Source organism: Triticum aestivum, chromosome 6B (assembly GCF_018294505.1).
Source record: "Triticum aestivum cultivar Chinese Spring chromosome 6B, IWGSC CS RefSeq v2.1, whole genome shotgun sequence".
Lineage (NCBI taxonomy): Eukaryota > Viridiplantae > Streptophyta > Magnoliopsida > Poales > Poaceae > Triticum > Triticum aestivum.
Genome location: NC_057810.1, coordinates 34617862 through 34638060, shown reverse-complemented (window position 1 = coordinate 34638060; position 20199 = coordinate 34617862).

Sequence of the window (20199 nt, the reverse complement as noted above, 5' to 3'; positions counted from 1 at the left end):
ATTGTCGACCGAGCATTGTTGCGCACCGACACGACCGCTAAATCCATCGCCGACACCCGAGAGATAATGCTTCGCGACCACGGCCGTTGCGGGTTGGAACCCACAACAACACGTTTGCCTTTTTTTAGAAAAGGAGGATGACCCCGGCCTTTGCATCTGGAAGATGCATGCAGCCATTTTTTTGATTATTCACAAAGACCTTACAAAGAGATACATCAATAAGTCTGAAGCCACCATCTTCGTAACATCTGTCGCTACTCCGATCTAACCGATGAAGGGGGTGCCGACAGTCTGGGCCAAATACTAAACAGACCTCGCATCATTTCCTAACATCTAAAACCCGAGGCCCCAACTAAGCCACCTACTGTGGGGCACTCACATGTTCCACGCCCTCTCAGAGGCTGCCGCCGCCATCTTCCACTGATCCATCTTCAGAGCATGTACCGGCACATCAATTGTCAGGCCTGCAGCCGACACCACCATGACTTCAGACAACGCCACCTCCCTACGCACGTCCATCATCATACATCCGTTGCCGAGACCCTGCTGCGCCACGCCGCCGAGACTCCACATCGCCGACGCGAACAAGAAACGCCGCTCCACGAGTAAAACAGTAAAACCGTCCACTGGTCCCTCGATCCAATGCACACCTCCAAGAATGGCGCCCCCAAGGAGGGAACGACATGAGAGCGCCGCCATCATCCGATCAATTGATCAAGGGTTTCCCCCGGAGGTATCAGGAGGATCTAGGAGCTTCACCTCGATGATGCCTTCAAGAAGGAAACGATGAAAAAGCGTCGCCATCACCGGCTCCGGCTACTGGCCGAAGACTAGGTTTTCACCCGGATCTGTCCCAAGTAATCCGGCCGACAACCCGTGCACCATCTCGGCCGCCTTCAAAGCCTCGGATCTAGACGCCTAGATTTGGCGATCATCCGCAACAACACTTCCACCGTGGGAGCCCTTGGCACACCGGCCACTGCCTGTGAGTGCCACCACTGGAGCCTGGGAGGAGGGCTGCCACCCCACCTCTCCAAACCGTGAGAGCAGTCAAGAGGGATCCCGCACGCTCGTCATCATCTCTGATCCAAACCAATCCGAAGACCAAGCCACTAGATCGCCGGTGCAGATTCGCCTTGGACAAGGACATCACCACGTTATGCCGCCGCGGGCAGCCCGAGCTTCACCTGCCGCCACCTTCCAGGGCCGTCGCCCGGGATCCAGGCCGAACGTCGCCGCCGCCACCGGCCACGTTCCGCCGCCGCCAGAACTCTCGATGCTAGGGAATAATTGCGAGGCAAGGCGACACTATTGCAACAAGTACGACAGGATGATGATCGACAGTCGGGACTCGCCTTCAGAATCTAGTATGTTGTGGTTGACGCCGAAGATGGCAACATGGATGATGCACCACGGGTCTCATCGGAGGTGCTTTGGGGCTTGTGTTGCAAAGGTACTCGCCATAGGTGCTTGCAACAAGGGTCATGCCGCAAGGAAGTACTCGCTGCTGGGGACTCATCAGATGTGCATTTTGCAACATGGGTTGTGTTGCAACAGGGTTTGCAACATGAGTCGCGTTGCAACAAGGTTTGAAACAAGGATCATGTTGCAACTAGGGATGTGCAGAGAGGGACGATGACACGGTGGGAAGCGCACTGGACGGCTCGCGACCTAGCTGATCTTTGCCCCAGTCCGATGCGTAGCGTGAGCTAATTAAAATCGATGCAAGTCAATTGTATTTTTTTGTTATTTGCAAAGGATGTTTGAATCTGAAAGGTTCATGTGCTACACATTTAATGTGCTATAGTGGAGCAGATATATGGTCTAATTGTTGGAAATAATACTAATAATAAATGCCAAAGTATTCCCATGAGGCTGGTCATTTCAGTGAGTAATTTAGACGAGTAGCGTGCATATGTTACTGATCTAAATTACTCCTTTGTAGAATCGCTTTTCATTGGAAAGTGCTATGTAACATACTCCCACCCACCCTTCCGGTTCAGAGGGCGTAATTTAAAAGTCTTACCAACCAAGATAGATGGTGAATAATATAATTTTTCTAGTTTGCAAAAGTACTCAATTATTGCGCTCGTTTTTCTGAAATAATTATGTTTACCTGCATTAATTGCAATGCATACATGTGTGACGAATAAATGACCAAAAACATTTACATGCATTTGTGATTTTTCTCTTAATCCTTACATGGATCATTTAATGCACATTAAAATCTGAACATGTGATGGGAGCAATAAAAATGAGACTGATAAAACGAAAGTAATTTTTTTGAGGTAAACCCTATAAATGAAAGGAAGGGAGTATTATGTTGCTCTATTTCTCCCTCTCCTCTTTAGTTACTTGGGACATCAACTGTTTTTCCTATATGGCAGACATGTTACTAACTATTATACTCCCCCTGTGAGTAGTCTCAGTTGGCCGATCCTTCAATCAAATGGCAGCATCGCCAGCATGCCATGCAACTTGGCTGGCCCTGTGTACCACTATATCTCCCCCAACTTATGTTGGTCGGAACGGTTCGCATCCATTTGTTTTTTCCTCAGCCTCCTCTCTTCTATCTTTCTCTATCGCCCAAACTGCCGCCATGGCCTGTGCCTCCCCAAGTGCCCCTCCTCTTTTCTCTTTCTCTCATGTACCTAGCTCATGGGCCTCTCCTTCCGGTAAGACCCCATGGAATGCACATGTCCCATGCTCGGGGGCTACCGTTTGACCCTGACCACCACTGCCACACTATCGATCAAAGGAGGGTGGCTACCACCAGCAGCAGGGGTGGTTACAAGAACAACACCACCGTCTGTTTCCGGTCACGACGTTGCTGCGAGCGGAGTAGCGCATCGGATGACGATGATGTGAGGTTTTGCCGTGTTGCCGCGGGACGCTGTCGAGCGTGGCCTTTTTCATCATTCGAGCAGTTGTGGGAGGCGCCAATGATGCGAGCTCGCCGGAGATGTTTATGTGGGTACCGGTATTGCCTGGTGGCGACAACTGGGCGCAATGTGGGTCATGTTGTGAGCACAACATAGATTATGTTGCAAAGCACTCATCGTGCAAATCTCTTAGCGCAACATGGCCCATAGTGCAACCTCTGAGTGCAACATGATCCATGTTCAAACCTCATGGATCGGATGGTTAGTGCATGATGGATCCGATGGCTCGCGACCAGGCTGATCCTTTTAAAGATCAGCGCTAGAGAATACATGAACCGTACATGTGACAAACGGTCTGGTTTGGCATGGCTAAGAAAAGCAAGCGAGGCCTTCAGAGTTGAGCGAGGGTATCCCAAGTTTGATAGACTAAAAGTAGAAATACCTCTTATGATCATGAGACATTTCCATTTAGCTGGAACCAATGAAGAAATTTCTCCATACACAAGAGTGGTGCTGAGGGCATTTACTACTTCTTTAGGGATTGAATCATCGAAAGCCACAGAAAAAAGGCAAACGAATCTGCACAAAGGGAAGAAAAATGAACGAAGAAACACTCAACGCAAGCTGGTTCTTTGTCCTCCACCCTCAACGCGATGGCGGCAATTGGAGGATTGAGCTCAGAGCTGCTTGAAGCCGAAGCGCATGAGGAAGAAGCAGAGCCTCCCAACCAACACCACAGACTCCACCACCCACATCAGGTGGTACACCACCTGCTCGCATAGCACGGCCAGCATGTTCACGCGCGGCCGCCACCGCACGCGCGGCTTCCTCGGCATCTTACACTTCCGTATCCACTCGCCCACCTTCCCGCGCGCCATCAAATCTTATCAATCCAAGTTGATCGAGTCAGATGCTTCTTCTTTGTTGCTTGTTTGCTACAGCTCTGTACGTCTGACTCCTCCTCCTTCTGGCTGAGCTTTATAGGTTGGCACCTAAATGAAAAAGATTCGAAGTCAGACGTACGCCTAGTCAATGAACGAATGCCTCTGCTGAACCCCACGGCTGCGGGGTTTCCTGGGAACATTCCAATCTGAAGCGAAAGCTCAAAATGCTGACGTTGTGATGTATGGCTTGAAAAGTGGATCGGAGCAGTTTGCATTAACTAATTATTAAGATGTATCGTTAGTTAGTTAAGAGTAGTTAGTTAAGATCATCATCGTTGTTTGATAGTGGAGTATGCCGCCGTGGTGCTCAAGCCAAATTTATTCGTTGATCGCTTCATCGTCTCTCATGTCTGCAAAACATTGTTTGACTCTGATGATAGGAGCGGTGACGCTAACATGCAGGTGGTGGCTAACTGTATAATTGTTTTTGTTTGTTCTACAATAATGCAATGCTACGAGTTTTATATTTCAAAAAAGGACACTCTATTGAATCACTACTGGGAAATCCGTAGCAAATCACTGGATATAGTAGATGCTGCTCCGTGTCCTCTATGCCGAGTGCGGCACACGCCAAAGGTGCGGTCACCATTTTGTTAGAAAAGGTTTTGCAGCCAGTCCTGCAATAACACATATTGTAAACAGATGCACATATCACCATTCATATAGCATTTCACAAATATTCACATCATATGGCAATTGACACATAAGTATCATCAAACATATATCACAAGTTCATATTCTCAAAGACATATATCACAAGTTCATTGGCACATACACATTACAAAGTGCAATTTCTCACATACCATTAGAAATTCAGACACATTAATCACAAGTTCAGGGTTATCCAGAATGACATATAAAAAATACTTTGAATACCAATACAAAGGAATTACTATCCTACATTCTTTTGTAATTTCTATGATTAGAGGAATTTTGTAACAATTCTACATGATAGATTACTTTAACAAATTTTACTTTAGAGCCCTTAGAGCATGTGTACAACAGAACCCCTTAAACCCTTGATAAACATATGCGCGGATTGCCCGGTCACAAAATGGCCGCCCAACTACTCCCCCATGCCAAGCCCAAATGTCCGGGTTGTCCGACCCAAACCTAGCCCATATCTGGCAGATATGGGCTGTCTGGACATGCCTGGACGCGGCCGCCAAGTCAGACCGGCCGAGGCCAGCCCCATCCGACTCCACTCCGCACCACCCGAGACGAAACCCTAGACCATATTTTAATTTGTGAACTAATTCTGAAAACATGATTTTTGAAGAATGCAGACAATATTTTAAATATCTGATTGTTTTTTTGAAAGAGTAAAGTAAACTGGAAAAAGGAAAAAGGAAATATGAAAACGAAGAAGCAAGAGAAATAGATATATAAAATGTAAAGAAGAAAAACAAAAGGGGGAAACCCAGTAAAAAAATTGGTTTAGGAATGTTGGACCTTCTAGAAGGTTCCTATAACATTGTCAGGAACTAACATTGTTAGGAACCTTCCAGAAGGTTTACAAACCAGAGTCCTAGGGTCCCGTGGCACGTTCTAGCTGCTGAATGGGTTCAAAGAAGTCTGTGCATGGAGTTCATAAGCATGGGGTGACACAAGGTCAAGTAAGACTTCACTGAAACTGTTTGTATTGTACCTTTTCTATTAAATTCGGAACTGATGTGTCAGAACTATGATGACACAAGGCTTCATTAACAATTTTGTAATGTGTTTCGACAAAAGGTTTGCTACCTATTGAAATGTTTCCCCTCATTGATCTAATCCAAGATACATTACATCTTAATTACTGCACTTCTCCCATTTCTATTTCTTGAGTTCCTGTGTCCAAACAGGAGACTAACCTTGTAACACAAATAAAAAGTGGCACCCTCGAGCTCAATTTGGAGAGAACTGGAAGAATGTCGACCGCCTCTCCCACACGAGGTATGTCCCATGGGATTCCCCGCCCACTACTAACTGCTTCCAGCCTTATCTCCTAGCGAAGCAACATCAACTCGTTCTCCCAACCTTCTTCCTCCGAAAAATCTCCCATCAACCCCCATTGTCGACCGAGCATTGTTGCGCACCGACACGACCGCTAAATCCATCGCCGACACCCGAGAGATAATGCTTCGCGACCACGGCCGTTGCGGGTTGGAACCCACAACAACACGTTTGCCTTTTTTTAGAAAAGGAGGATGACCCCGGCCTTTGCATCTGGAAGATGCATGCAGCCATTTTTTTGATTATTCACAAAGACCTTACAAAGAGATGCATCAATAAGTCTGAAGCCACCATCTTCGTAACATCTGTCGCTACTCCGATCTAACCGATGAAGGGGGTGCCGACAGTCTGGGCCAAATACTAAACAGACCTCGCATCATTTCCTAACATCTAAAACCCGAGGCCCCAACTAAGCCACCTACTGTGGGGCACTCACATGTTCCACGCCCTCTCAGAGGCTGCCGCCGCCATCTTCCACTGATCCATCTTCAGAGCATGTACCGGCACATCAATTGTCAGGCCTGCAGCCGACACCACCATGACTTCAGACAACGCCACCTCCCTACGCACGTCCATCATCATACATCCGTTGCCGAGACCCTGCTGCGCCACGCCGCCGAGACTCCACATCGCCGACGCGAACAAGAAACGCCGCTCCACGAGTAAAACAGTAAAACCGTCCACTGGTCCCTCGATCCAATGCACACCTCCAAGAATGGCGCCCCCAAGGAGGGAACGACATGAGAGCGCCGCCATCATCCGATCAATTGATCAAGGGTTTCCCCCGGAGGTATCAGGAGGATCTAGGAGCTTCACCTCGATGATGCCTTCAAGAAGGAAACGATGAAAAAGCGTCGCCATCACCGGCTCCGGCTACTGGCCGAAGACTAGGTTTTCACCCGGATCTGTCCCAAGTAATCCGGCCGACAACCCGTGCACCATCTCGGCCGCCTTCAAAGCCTCGGATCTAGACGCCTAGATTTGGCGATCATCCGCAACAACACTTCCACCGTGGGAGCCCTTGGCACACCGGCCACTGCCTGTGAGTGCCACCACTGGAGGCCTGGGAGGAGGGCTGCCACCCCACCTCTCCAAACCGTGAGAGCAGTCAAGAGGGATCCCGCACGCTCGTCATCATCTCTGATCCAAACCAATCCGAAGACCAAGCCACTAGATCGCCGGTGCAGATTCGCCTTGGACAAGGACATCACCACGTTATGCCGCCGCGGGCAGCCCGAGCTTCACCTGCCGCCACCTTCCAGGGCCGTCGCCCGGGATCCAGGCCGAACGTCGCCGCCGCCACCGGCCACGTTCCGCCGCCGCCAGAACTCTCGATGCTAGGGAATAATTGCGAGGCAAGGCGACACTATTGCAACAAGTACGACAGGATGATGATCGACAGTCGGGACTCGCCTTCAGAATCTAGTATGTTGTGGTTGACGCCGAAGATGGCAACATGGATGATGCACCACGGGTCTCATCGGAGGTGCTTTGGGGCTTGTGTTGCAAAGGTACTCGCCATAGGTGCTTGCAACAAGGGTCATGCCGCAAGGAAGTACTCGCTGCTGGGGACTCATCAGATGTGCATTTTGCAACATGGGTTGTGTTGCAACAGGGTTTGCAACATGAGTCGCGTTGCAACAAGGTTTGAAACAAGGATCATGTTGCAACTAGGGATGTGCAGAGAGGGACGATGACACGGTGGGAAGCGCACTGGACGGCTCGCGACCTAGCTGATCTTTGCCCCAGTCCGATGCGTAGCATGAGCTAATTAAAATCGATGCAAGTCAATTGTATTTTTTTGTTATTTGCAAAGGATGTTTGAATCTGAAAGGTTCATGTGCTACACATTTAATGTGCTATAGTGGAGCAGATATATGGTCTAATTGTTGGAAATAATACTAATAATAAATGCCAAAGTATTCCCATGAGGCTGGTCATTTCAGTGAGTAATTTAGACGAGTAGCGTGCATATGTTACTGATCTAAATTACTCCTTTGTAGAATCGCTTTTCATTGGAAAGTGCTATGTAACATACTCCCACCCACCCTTCCGGTTCAGAGGGCGTAATTTAAAAGTCTTACCAACCAAGATAGATGGTGAATAATATAATTTTTCTAGTTTGCAAAAGTACTCAATTATTGCGCTCGTTTTTCTGAAATAATTATGTTTACCTGCATTAATTGCAATGCATACATGTGTGACGAATGAATGACCAAAAACATTTACATGCATTTGTGATTTTTCTCTTAATCCTTACATGGATCATTTAATGCACATTAAAATCTGAACATGTGATGGGAGCAATAAAAATGAGACTGATAAAACGAAAGTAATTTTTTTGAGGTAAACCCTATAAATGAAAGGAAGGGAGTATTATGTTGCTCTATTTCTCCCTCTCCTCTTAGTTACTTGGGACATCAACTGTTTTTCCTATATGGCAGACATGTTACTAACTATTATACTCCCCCTGTGAGTAGTCTCAGTTGGCCGATCCTTCAATCAAATGGCAGCATCGCCAGCATGCCATGCAACTTGGCTGGCCCTGTGTACCACTATATCTCCCCCAACTTATGTTGGTCGGAACGGTTCGCATCCATTTGTTTTTTCCTCAGCCTCCTCTCTTCTATCTTTCTCTATCGCCCAAACTGCCGCCATGGCCTGTGCCTCCCCAAGTGCCCCTCCTCTTTTCTCTTTCTCTCATGTACCTAGCTCATGGGCCTCTCCTTCCGGTAAGACCCCATGGAATGCACATGTCCCATGCTCGGGGGCTACCGTTTGACCCTGACCACCACTGCCACACTATCGATCAAAGGAGGGTGGCTACCACCAGCAGCAGGGGTGGTTACAAGAACAACACCACCGTCTGTTTCCGGTCACGACGTTGCTGCGAGCGGAGTAGCGCATCGGATGACGATGATGTGAGGTTTTGCCGTGTTGCCGCGGGACGCTGTCGAGCGTGGCCTTTTTCATCATTCGAGCAGTTGTGGGAGGCGCCAATGATGCGAGCTCGCCGGAGATGTTTATGTGGGTACCGGTATTGCCTGGTGGCGACAACTGGGCGCAATGTGGGTCATGTTGTGAGCACAACATAGATTATGTTGCAAAGCACTCATCGTGCAAATCTCTTAGCGCAACATGGCCCATAGTGCAACCTCTGAGTGCATCATGATCCATGTTCAAACCTCATGGATTGGATGGTTAGTGCATGATGGATCCGATGGCTCGCGACCAGGCTGATCCTTTTAAAGATCAGCGCTAGAGAATACATGAACCGTACATGTGACAAACGGTCTGGTTTGGCATGGCTAAGAAAAGCAAGCGAGGCCTTCAGAGTTGAGCGAGGGTATCCCAAGTTTGATAGACTAAAAGTAGAAATACCTCTTATGATCATGAGACATTTCCATTTAGCTGGAACCAATGAAGAAATTTCTCCATACACAAGAGTGGTGCTGAGGGCATTTACTACTTCTTTAGGGATTGAATCATCGAAAGCCACAGAAAAAAGGCAAACGAATCTGCACAAAGGGAAGAAAAATGAACGAAGAAACACTCAACGCAAGCTGGTTCTTTGTCCTCCACCCTCAACGCGATGGCGGCAATTGGAGGATTGAGCTCAGAGCTGCTTGAAGCCGAAGCGCATGAGGAAGAAGCAGAGCCTCCCAACCAACACCACAGACTCCACCACCCACATCAGGTGGTACACCACCTGCTCGCATAGCACGGCCAGCACGTTCACGCGCGGCCGCCACCGCACGCGCGGCTTCCTCGGCATCTTACACTTCCGTATCCACTCGCCCACCTTCCCGCGCGCCATCAAATCTTATCAATCCAAGTTGATCGAGTCAGATGCTTCTTCTTTGTTGCTTGTTTGCTACAGCTTTGTACGTCTGACTCCTCCTCCTTCTGGCCGAGCTTTATAGGTTGGCACCTAAATGAAAAAGATTCGAAGTCAGACGTACGCCTAGTCAATGAACGAATGCCTCTGCTGAACCCCACGGCTGCGGGGTTTCCTGGGAACATTCCAATCTGAAGCGAAAGCTCAAAATGCTGACGTTGTGATGTATGTCTTGAAAAGTGGATCGGAGCAGTTTGCATTAACTAATTATTAAGATGTATCGTTAGTTAGTTAGGAGTAGTTAGTTAAGCTCATCATCGTTGTTTGATAGTGGAGTATGCCGCCGTGGTGCTCAAGCCAAATTTATTCGTTGATCGCTTCATCGTCTCTCATGTCTGCAAAACATTGTTTGACTCTGATGATAGGAGCGGTGACGCTAACATGCAGGTGGTGGCTAACTGTATAATTGTTTTTGTTTGTTCTACAATAATGCAATGCTACGAGTTTTATATTTCAAAAAAGGACACTCTATTGAATCACTACTGGGAAATCCGTAGCAAATCACTGGATATAGTAGATGCTGCTCCGTGTCCTCTATGCCGAGTGCGGCACACGCCAAAGGTGCGGTCACCATTTTGTTAGAAAAGGTTTTGCAGCCAGTCCTGCAATAACACATATTGTAAACAGATGCACATATCACCATTCATATAGCATTTCACAAATATTCACATCATATGGCAATTGACACATAAGTATCATCAAACATATATCACAAGTTCATATTCTCAAAGACATATATCACAAGTTCATTGGCACATACACATTACAAAGTGCAATTTCTCACATACCATTAGAAATTCAGACACATTAATCACAAGTTCAGGGTTATCCAGAATGACATATAAAAAATACTTTGAATACCAATACAAAGGAATTACTATCCTACATTCTTTTGTAATTTCTATGATTAGAGGAATTTTGTAACAATTCTACATGATAGATTACTTTAACAAATTTTACTTTAGAGCCCTTAGAGCATGTGTACAACAGAACCCCTTAAACCCTTGATAAACATATGCGCGGATTGCCCGGTCACAAAATGGCCGCCCAACTACTCCCCCATGCCAAGCCCAAATGTCCGGGTTGTCCGACCCAAACCTAGCCCATATCTGGCAGATATGGGCTGTCTGGACATGCCTGGACGCGGCCGCCAAGTCAGACCGGCCGAGGCCAGCCCCATCCGACTACACTCCGCACCACCCGAGACGAAACCCTAGACCAGCGTTGACCGCTCCGCTCACAATCCAGTCTGCTTTGATCCCCAATGCTCCTCTCACCACACCATGATGGTCCGCTCTGGCAACGGATCCGACAACGAGTTTGACACCATCGACTGGATGTGCTTCTCTAGGAGGAATCCAGCCTTACCTAGGAGGTGAGGAGCTCGCCGTTCGAATTGATTTCCACCAGTCACGGATGGATTGGGGCTGGAGCTTGTGTTCCGCGCCTCCCCAGTGGTCCGGCGGCTTAGCCCAGGCTCTTCACGCCTATTGCAGTCCCTGCCAACACGCCGCATTCCGCGCACCTCACCTCCGGACCGGCCCCTGCTCCGACCGGCTGCACTAGGAGCTCGTGCCTGCACCACCAAGCCGCGATGGTGGCTCTCGAATGTGAGCAAAGGGCAGCTCGCCGTGCGACGCAACATGACGCGTGGATGGCGCACGACGGAGGCCAGATCTAGCCAGTCCGGCTGGAGGTCCGGGCAGTCCATGCGTGTCACACTGCCCTTTGTCTCAGAGGACAGCCTCCTCCGGCGATGCCATCCGCCATTCCTTGACTATGGCGGACACAGATGCCCGCTGCCGCTGCAAAAATGGTAAGCATTGCGGCTCGGCATCGAGAAATCCGTTCTCTCAAGGGTGCCGCAATACTGGCTGCAGAGCCCCCCCCCCCCCCCGCCCGCCCCCACAAGCCGCACCATGAGGGGATCTTGGGGGAGGGGCGCGCACTGCCTAGACGATGATGCGGGAGCTGGCGGAGGAAGGCCTCCTGACGGCCAGGGGCGGAGCCAGGCCCGGGGTGTGGCCTTTTTTCCTAGCTATTACCTAGATAGATTTTCGTATAGGCCCGGGGTACAACCCAGCACAGACGAAGGCCCAGGTCTGCTGGCTCACACCGATGACCGATCCACGCAGCTCTCCGCCACTGCATGCACGGGCACGATGCACGACCTAGCTCACAACCTCCAACGCTCGTGCGGGCGCGCGCGCCGCCGCCTCCCTGCTCGGCTGTTCCCGTTCCGCCCTCCCCAGTTCTGAGCAGCCCTGGTTGATTGGTTCCCTGTCTAGTCCCGTTGACCTGTGTGAGTGTGCAGCCCCAGCCCACGGCTGCTGGCTGGAGTCTCCGTCCATGGTATGTCGGCGGCCGCCCTCCTTGGGCCTCCTCAATCCCCAGCACGACAGCACCCCTCGACCGACTATGAAGCTCTTACCATGACACAGGTATTTGAAGGAGAGCTCCTTTCGTTTGTGTTCAATTTTGGGTCATGTGTCGTCTGGTATGTCCTCTGATGTGAGAATTTTAGCGTGCTTTTGCGTGTGTGATTCAGGTAACAGGAGGTGAAATGAGCAACGACATGAAGCAGTCAACCTTTCTCCCACTTACCAGATTGTAAATCAGGTATGTATCCTTTTTCTTTAAGAGATCGGATGTTTATTTTGGGGGAATGCTTGCGGAGCTTATGATTTTGCGGTGGAAATTTCTTGTTACTGTCTATGTTCTGCAATGTGGTGTTGTACTGAATATGTTGTTTGTGTGGGTAATGAAACATATGATATATAGAAACAAAAGGGAAAGCTGTTTCAGTTACATTAGTGGGCACAGTTCACCTTTCGTTGTAATAGTTTGGTGTCTTGGGTGTATCAGTGTATGCATGTGTGTGTTAGTATGTCAGTATGGATGATTTAATCTTAATGAGGGTGTAGGAAAGTTTTCCCCTCAGCTGGAAAAAAATTGAGGCCCGGATCTTGCTTCAATCCTGACTCCGCCACTTCTGACGGCCAAGGTTCTCCGGTGCTGCCCATGGAGGACGACGCGGTGGTCGTGTGTTCTATGCTGATCGAATAAGATCCGATCAGAAGAAGAAAAAGAAATACTTGAACATCTTATGATCATGAGACATATACATTTAGCTGGAACCAATGAAGAAATATCTTTATACACAGGAGTGGGGCTGAAGGGCATTCACAACTTTAGGGATCGAACGCCTCGAAAAACAACTTTAGGCACAAAAGAAAGAAAAATGAAGGGAAAAACAGTCAACGCAACCTGCTCCTCCACCCTCAACGCCATGGCGGAAAGGGGAGAAATGGACTCAGAGGTCAGAGCTGCTTGAAGCCGAAGCGCATGAGGAAGAAGCAGAGCCTTCCCACCACCACCACGGACTCCACCAGCCACATCACGTGGTACACCACCTGAACGCGCTGGCCGCCACCGCAAAAGGGCCAACAAGAAGGCGCTGCCCCGGGACTTCGAGTGCGTACTGGTATCGTTCCCACTCCCGCTAGGCGCCCCACTGGAGCTGCTCCAGCTCTTAGGCCAACTCCACCGCGCGACCCTATCCTGTCCGGCCCCGTCCGTTTGGGTAAAACGGACAAACGGGGCCGCCCAGCGGCAGACCCCATTTTACTTTTTCATCCGTTTCGTGTCCGTTTCACCCCATCTCTGGATCAAAGTTGGTCTCATTTTGAGGCAAAAGCGGACACAGACGGACACTCTCTGGCCACTCCTCGTCCGCCTCGGGTCCTCTTGCATGTGTTGTGTGGCCCGCTTGTCATAGAAGTAGAAAAGGGCCCATCTGCCCACCCATTTCCTCTCTCCTCCTTTTTCTCTTTTTCCACGACCATGGATTCATGCGTAGGGACACGGGAGCAGACGCAGCGGCGGCGGGGCGGGTGAGGCGCGGCCGGCGACCAGGCAGGCGCGGGCGAGGCGAGGGCAGGCGCGAGCGGGGGCGGGGTGAGGCAGGCGTGGGCGCGCGCGGGGCGCGGGAGGTGGCGCGGCGTGGCGCGGGAGGTGGCGCACGGGGCGAGCGGCGGACGCGTCGGGGAGCTCCGGGCGCGCACGGGGCGAGCAGCGGACGCGTGGGGAGCTCCGGGCGCGCACAGTGGCTGCCGGGGGCAGGCGCGGGAGGTGGCGCACGGGGCGAGCGGCGGACGCGTCGGGGAGCTCCGGGCGCGCACAGTGGCTGCCGGGGGCCGGCGCGAGCGCCGCGGGCGCGGGAGGTGGCGCGGGAGGTGGCGCATGGGGCGAGCGGCAGACGCGTCGGGGAGCTCCGGGCGCGCACGGGGCGAGCAGCGGACGCGTCGGGGAGCTCCGGGCGCGCGCAGTGGCTGCCGGGGGCGAGCACAAGGCGTTGAGGCGCGGCGAGGGCGCGGTGAGGCGAGGGCGCGGGCAGGTGCGGCGAGGCGAAGAGCGCTTCGGCCGAAGCGTGGCACCGTCGGCGGACGCGTCGGCGAGCGACGGGAGCACGGGCGTGCTAGCTAGTGAGGCGCCGTGTTCGCGTCCTTGCTAGCTTGCCAGCCAGCCGCCCCATTCGCGTGCGTGCTTGCTAGCTAGCTAGCCAGCCGCCGCGTTCGCGTGCATGCGTGCTTGCTAGCTAGCTAGCCGGCCGCTGCCGTGTGCGAGCGCGTGGGCCGCGGCGGATGGCGGTCGGCGGGGCACGGCCTGGGCACGAGTGCGGCGAATCCGGACAGCGCCGGTCCTCCTCGTCGACGCCGGCGGCGGCCGTCCGCGAAGTGTTCGATGAAATGTCTAAAGCAGAATACAGTCGGACTTATTTTGGGTTGGTTGGCCGCGGTGGGCGCCTCGATGGTGGGACGACCGCATGCGGACATGCATGTCCGTTTTTCTACCCCAAACAGACAGAATCCGGCCAAACCGGACGTCCGTTCGAGGTCGTGCGGTGGAGTTGGCCTTAGGCGGCGCCTCGCTCGGCAGTATGGGCTCGGACGCACCGATCTCCTTGCTCCGGCGCCTGGCTGCCCCGCTCTCCTTGCTCCGGCACGTGGCCGCCGATTTCCTCGGCGTCGTACGCTTCCGTATCCACTCGGCCACCTTCCCAAGCACCAAGGTGCTAACAAGCCGCAGGATTTTCGACCTATTAGTCTTATTCACTGTTTTGCCAAGTTGGTGGCTAAGATTCTTGCAGCTAGACTGCAACCACTTATGAATAGGCTGATATCTCAATGTCAGAATGCCTTCATCAAAGGTCCAAGCATACATGACAATTTTGTATATGTTCAGGCTTTGGCTAAAACACTTCGACAGAAGAAGAATCCTGCTGTGATGTTAAAGTTGGACATATCAAAAGCTTTTGACTCTGTTTCTTGGGAGTTCCTGCTCAACCTTATGAGATTTAAGGGGTTTAGTCAAAAATGGAGGGACTGGATTTCTTGCCTTTTTCTCTCGTCATCCACCAGGATCTTGGTGAACTCTTGCACCACGGAACAAATCATGCACCGTTGTGGCCTCAGGCAGGGTGACCCTTTATCCCCCCTCCTGTTTGTGCTTGTCATGGATTGTCTTGGCAGACTAATGGATCAAGCACAAGTGCACGGCATTTTGTCGCCTATTGGTAACCAGATCATCAAGCATAGAGCTTCCATTTACGCTGATGATGTTGTCATTTTCTCCAAGCCTGACAACCAAGACATTTCTTCTATTGCTAGTGTTCTGGACTTATTTGGTAGAGCCTCTGGTTTGGTCACCAACATGGCCAAAAGTTAAATTTTGCCTATTAGGTGCGAAGGTATTGACCTTACCATCATTCAAAACTCCCTTGGATGCCAAGTTGATTCTTTACCCTGCACCTACTTGGGTATGCCACTTTCGGACAAGAGGCTCAAGAGAATTTTCTTCCAAGGTTTGCTTGACAAGATTGCCAAGAAGTTAGCCGCATGGAAAGCTCGATGGATTACTTTGGCTGGTCGTACTGTTCTGGTCAGATTCGTGCTCTCTGCAATGCCTATTTTTCAACTTATTGGCGTTAAGCAGCCAAAATGAGAAGGGACTTTCTTTGGGCCGGGTCAGATTCAGTTAGTGGTGGAAAATGCTTGATCAAATGGTCTCATGTTTGCTCTCCTCTTGAGCTTGGTGGGCTAGGTATACCTGATCTGATTTGTCAAGGAAGGGCACTGAGAGTTAGGTGGCTCTGGCAGAACGCCACTGATGGTGATAAATCTTGTCATGGGTTAACACTGCCAGTGGACAAGGAGGTTAAGGCCATTTTTGTGGCTAGTACTTCAATCAAGATTGGGAATGGAAAATCCTTCAGTTTTTGGCATGACCATTGGCTGCATGGTGAGATCCCCTCGGTTTCCTTCCGGTTACTTTACAAGCATTGTAATAGGCGCCAGATCACTGTCTCTGAAGGTCTCACGGATAATCTCTGGATTTGGCTCATCAAGCGCAACCCTGATGAGGCTGTTCTAAGAGAATTTGTTGACTTATGGCACAGATTACAAAGCTTCAACATCTCTGAATTGGAAGATGAAAATTGTTGGAAATGGACTGCGAATGGAACTTATTGCACACAATCTGCATACCACTTACAGTTTTATGGCAGAGTCAGCTCTCCTTTCTTGAACATCATTTGGCAGATCAAAATCCCCCCAAAAATAAAGATGTTTGCTTGGCTGGCTGTGCAAGGAAAGTGTCTTACGGCTGACAACCTTGCAAGGAGAAAATGGTCCCATGACCCGGTCTGCCCCCTCTGCAGAATTGGCCTCGAATCCGCTCACCACCTCTTTGCTGATTGCCCATTCACAGCTGGTGTTTGGGGTTTTTGCCTGACAAAATTTCAGTTTCCATTTGATGCTAGACCGAATGTCAGCGTTCCTTCCTTGCTTGACTGGTGTCTGTTGTCTCTGGAAAAATCCCTAAGCAGAGGAAGCAGGCCTTCTCCTCGCTGGTGATGGCTATTTGGTGGGGCATTTGGAAGGAACGAAATGATCGCATCTTCAACCATAAATTTTTCCCCTTTCTGAATATTTGTGATCAAATTGTACTCGAGCTGCGTACTTGGTGGACTGCCGGCCTCAAGGGTGCACAGTGGCTGGGAGATCACAGATAAGAGAGTTCTATTTCTGGCAATGTAATTTCCTTTTTCCCTTTTTCTCTTTCCTTTCTTTCACCTTGCACAGTAACTCTGTAACTAGCACCTTTTGCCTTATCTTGAGGCACTCCCCTTAATGAATGAAAGCAGCGACCTGCCTGCATTTCGTCAAAAAAAAATGAAATCAATCCAAGCTGATTGAATGAACGATCTCGACAGGATCGAGTGAGTCTCAGTTGCTTCTTGTTGCTTGTCTAATACAGCTCTGCACCGCATGTCTGAAGTCCTCCTCGTCTGGTCTCGCCTGAGCTGTATATGCGGGGACGCCAACGCGGTGGGCAAGCTGATGATGCCGCCAGTCTGAGTGCGTAGACTGAGTAGTACCTACCGGTTCATAGATGGAAATGGATAGGAAGATGCGAAAACAAACGATAACACGAGCTAGACAGACGATTCCAGGTCAAACGGAGGCCTGGTCAGTAAACAAATGCCTGTTGAGGCTGACGGCTCTGGGGTTTGCTTGGAAGATTCTGATCTGGAAAGCGGCTGACGTTCTGCTCAAATGTTGGATTAATTAATTAAGATGTCTCATTAGTTTGTTATACTTAGTTTAGCTCCCCACGCATTTTTTAGTTTAGCTCAATTTTTAGTTTAGGTTGGTCAATTGGTTAGTCATCTCACCCGTACTACAACATTGTTTGTTTGACTTTGATGATGACAGGAGGGATGACGTTAAACTTGCAAGTGGATAATTGTATGATTGTCCTTTTTTGCTTCTAGAAACTCACTGTTCTTTTTTGCTTCTAGAAACTCAGCGTTGATGGGAATGAGATAATGCGATGCTACCGGTCAACGGGGAACCACATCATGACAGCAAGGTGTTGATTCCATCAATTTTGTGTGTGTATGTGAAAGAGATGTTAGGTTGATCTCGTACCGATCGAGCCCAACCCTTTTATGGGTGGTGGGCCACTGTCGCAGCGCTATATAAAGAGGTGGGGGAGCCGGCTGCACGTGGTACGAGGTCCACCGTGCGCCGCAACCCCCACCGATATCCCTACCGATCTAGGGTTAGCACACAAGCGACGGGAAGCTCCACCACAGCCACTGCCTCATCACCGCCGTCACCACATCACCATGACCTCCGGCTCAAGCTCGTCAGGTCAAGGAGGAGGTAATACTCTACGCCCCACTACCGGAAATCATTGACCCATACGATCTAGTGGCCTAACAATGGTATCAGATGCCACTGGGTTAAGCTTTTTCGGAAGAAAAGAAACACAGAAAAAAATCCCCTCCCCCCAAGAACACTAGCTCTAACAGAGAAAGAGGGAAAATAACTCTTCGTCAAAAAAGTTGCGCCGCCGCAAGGACGCGCAGTTCCTCTCGATCCGGACGGGCATCGGCAAGCCGAGCCGTTCGGACGAAGAACACACCCCCACCGGGGCAAAGGGCAGCACCAACGAGCCGTTTGACGGCGGCGCATTCACCCTAGAGGTGCTCGCGCACGCCGGCAAAGGGGTCAGCGGGGGCGCCGCATCTGGAAACCGCCGTCGCTCGCGCGAAGGGGAGCAGAAGAGGCTCTGCTCGCGTCTCTCTCGCGCTGCGGCGGTGGTGGATGGAAAGAAGAAAGGGAAGGGGAACGGCTCGCGCGGCGCAGTGGCCCTCGTCGCCGTCCACGGCGGCCGGAGTGGCCGATCAGGACGCTGCCCTTTTTTCCTCGACAGAGACGGAAAAGAAGAGAAAGAAGAAGGGAAAGGGGAAAGGAAGAGAAGGTGGCCGGGCTCGCGCGGCGCGGTGGTGGACTCCGTCGCCGGCGGCCGGCATGGAGGCTCGCGCGGTGGCCGGACCAGCCAGAGAGAGCGCTGCGAGCGAGAGGATGAGCGGCGCGCGGGAGGAGAAAATGGACTAGGGTTCAGCCCCAGTCGACCAACGCGGCTGGTTTTGATCCAGCGAACGGCGCGCTGGACTGTCGGATCGGATCCGACGGCCACTACGCCAACCCTAGCTGGCTGCAGGCCTCTGGGCCGCAAGTGGAGAAGGCCAGCCGCAGGCCATGGGCCGCGTCCGGGTCAGCCTCAACAACAGGTCGCGCGCTGGGTAGTTGGGCCGGTTTCGGCCTGAAGGGGTGCGCACGACACGCAGTACGCAGGCCGTGGGCCATTCTTTTTCCACTGCTGCGTGCGCTAGGCTACGTTGCTGCTATTTTTTGTTTCAGAAAATATAGAAATAACCAGAAAAAGAAATGTTCATGAATTTTATAAAGAATATAATAAAGTTAATGATTTGTTTTTTCAAAAAAGAGTTTCTGTAAAGAATAAAAAGTTCATGAATTTTTATTCATGTTTTTTCGCTGCAAAATAAATAAAGTGCTCTTTTAAAAGAAAAAGGAAATTCTTCTGAATAGAATATTGTAAAGTTTCCGCTGCAAAGTAAAAGTCTAATCCTCCAATTAAATTGGAACCAACGAAAAATTTAATTGGAAGAACAGTTTTTGAGAGAAGTTTTTTCGCTTGTGGGTAGAATCAGATTGAGATAGCTTCTGCTATGACAGTAGAAAGATATTTGATTAAAATTTAATTATGGTATTATTATTTTCTGACCAACGTTGAAGATGACAATATTATAATTCAATGAGTCTTATAGTTAAAAGTTCAAATCTCAGGTAAATTTTGTATCAAAGTGACCAATTTTCAGAGAATTTGATAAAGATTGAGAAATGTATATTGCTAGTTTTCCGTTGCAATAAAGTTGATAATGATGATTATTTTCTTAGCAAAGTTACTTAATAGAAATTTTATCATCACATTATTTATGAGTTATATGCGTTATTTCCATTTCTGCCCAACGGTGATATGGAATTAATGTAAAAAGGTGACATTTTATTCTAATTCTGTCACAACGGTCATTTAGAATATAAAAGAACTAGCTGGGTAACCCGCGCATTGGCGCGGCTAGATTTACTATATATTGTTACGTGCTCAGTTGCAAACTACCATTTGATTTATATTTCAATGATGTATTAGTATCAAAATATTTCAGAATATAAATAGTGTTGTAAAACCCAATGCTTTCCTGGGTATTTGATGGAGTGTGCATTTTTGCTGTCGACAATGATATTTTGTTGTCTAACAGCAACAATGAAAGACAGACGGCACTGAGGCACGCCATTCATTCAAAAGTAGAGATTTTATATTAATCTTTCACCTTTTATTTTACTCCTCATCCCTTATATCCATCTCACTATTATAACTTTTAGAGGAACTTACCTCGTAATTAAATATTAATATGTATGAGGTATACACTCAACTCATTGCTTACACATTTAAGGGCAATATTGAATTTAATAAATGGCAGATTATACTATAATTTATATTATATTTGTACATGCACTATTACTTCTAAATGCTCCAAGGTATGATGTGC